This window comes from Aplysia californica, unplaced genomic scaffold (genome assembly GCF_000002075.1).
Source record: "Aplysia californica isolate F4 #8 unplaced genomic scaffold, AplCal3.0 scaffold00149, whole genome shotgun sequence".
NCBI classification, from domain to species: domain Eukaryota; kingdom Metazoa; phylum Mollusca; class Gastropoda; order Aplysiida; family Aplysiidae; genus Aplysia; species Aplysia californica.
The window spans coordinates 117,873-120,354 of NW_004797419.1; positions in this window are offsets into that span (position 1 = coordinate 117,873).

A 2,482-nucleotide genomic window follows, 5' to 3' on the forward strand; every position below is an offset into this window, starting at 1 on the left:
TGAATACCGCACTTATCGCTCTTGGAAATTGATTGTTTTTTTGCATGCGTGTTCACAAACATTAAATCAAAAAATTTGTCTGTTCTTTTTTTCTAAACGAAATAGAACATTTTTAATGAATTTTTTCCTGAGGTAGCATTCAAGTTTGCAAAAAATACGTGAAAATCCACACTCCAGACACCACCAACAAAATTTTATTTCATATATCAAAAATTCAACAGACCTATTTTTAGTATTACATCCTCTCCTCATTCTGTGAAAATTTCATGAAGATTGGAGGAAAAATGGTGGAGTTATTTTAAAAAAAGTATAGAGAAAAGTCGCGTTTTGAGAAAACGGCCGATAAAGAAAAATAAAATACTGACTTTAAGAGGAAATGGCAGTGACAAACATGCCCTGTATGGGAAAAAATACAGTTTTTTGGGGTTCTTATGCGATGAAATAGTTATAGGACAGGCTTAGGAAGCTACTTATGCCTACAACTCAGATTCCATAATTTTGAGCCAAATTTTGACTTTGGAGGTGTAGCCCCCCCCCTCCCCCTTTCATAAAAACCCTACAGTGTTGAAACGGGCTATACAGCTACTCTAAACAACTAACATGATACAATTAGAACCCATTTGCACCAGTGAAAAGATGCCAAATGACCGACCAGATCGTTCTAAATTGTCCGTGTAATTCGGTTGTTAGCTCGAGAGCCCGTGGAAACCCCGGAGTGCTTCTATCTAAGATATCGGGATGACCTCAAGAAGACATGAATAAACAAAAAGACCACACGAGATTTTATGGACCTCGGACTTATCGAGGGCTCGTGAGCGATTTGATGGGTGCTAGGGGAGAGGGGGTTATGATTTATAAATGGCGGGCGTTGAAGAGACGGAGAGAAAGACGGACATACCACCATGACGTCAATAGTGATGAAAAGAAGGAAGAATAAGCTTAAAACGAATGACGCAGGTGTGGCCTAGGTTATTGCCCCCCTGATAGGAAGGTCTGTGTGTCTGTCTGTGTGTCTGTGTGTCTGTGTGTCTGTGTGTGTGTCTGTCTGTCTGTCTGTCTGTCTGTCTGTCTGTCTAAAGTTACATGTATGCTACATGTATGTATGTAAGATATTTTGAAGAAGACTTTCCATTTCGACCCTGCCTTTCAGAGCTTCTCCAAGCTGTAAGTCTTTGGGTTTCAGCAGTGCTTGTCAACTTTTTTTTGTAACGTGTGCCCATCTATAATATGTCAGGGATCGTGGGGAAATCAGGCGCTCGTCCAAAAAAGTGAAATCAAAGAAACCAGAGTTTTTCTGACTGTTGTGCATTTTTTTTCAATTTTTGTTTTTGGCTAAACACTTTTATGTTCCCCTAGAAACAAATTTCAATGTGGATTTTGATGAAAAACATTGATCAAAGCAATGACAAAATGTAAATTTCCAGTTTCTGAGAACAATCAAGATTTGGAAGTTGCCAAACTTTGGCGGCCATTTTTCTGCTAACTTTACCTTTGACACCTGGCGACTCCCATCACCATCAATGGCAAATATCTTAACTTTTATTCAAAATAGATGGATATTTTGCTTGCCAGATGCAAGACAAATGAATACGATTTAAGATGATACTACTAACTTGATAAGCCCAGGTATCGACGAACGCCTGATTCCACCGCGTTGTGACACATACCGTACCTATCTTGTCTGAGCGGGGCATTAGATAATACATATCACTACTCGGGTGACCCCCACCGCCCACCAACATTACAAAATCACACACTGGTGAGCGATATCGTCTAAGCCAGGATTAAAAGACAGAGTAACAGCATCCCCACAGATACTTAGAGCTACTCGATGAAATAAAATTGATCAAATGTCACTAGATCCAGGACGCATGTCTTTGGCGTCCAAGGTGAAGAGGCCAACCGATATATCACGGAGAGAAATCTAACAAAAAATTCCAAAGATGTAGAGACAGTAAGAATGTTCCGCTAATTAGAAGTAACACGAACTATTTCAAATGTGACTTAAAATTGACATGAATAATAAAGGAGAGCTCCATGTATGTATTCAGAATGCTTGGCTAAATTTGCACCTACGGCGGAAAACAATCAAATGAGCGGCGAACCGAGTGAAGCGGACAGATTGTATCAATAGCTAAACTGTACCGGTAATAAGAATTCTCAATGACATTGCTGGTACTGGGGTTTAAAGTGGATTGTTTATTGGGGTCATCAATTTTTCACACCAGTTAGAACAATGCCGCCCCGTGCCCTCGTTTCGCCTCGTGGCTTCCAACGAGTAGTTTGTACAGACGCCGTCAAGCGGGCACGAGTCAGTGGTGCAAGTCTGAAGATTGTAAAAGCTTTACGAGGACGTAACGGACACATAGATCTTTTGTCGACAAGCTGTTTTACTGTTCTAAGTCTAGATAGCAACATTTTTCAGGAGAGAGAGAGAGATAGAGAGAGAGAGAGAGAGAGAGAGAGAGAGAGAGAGAGAGAG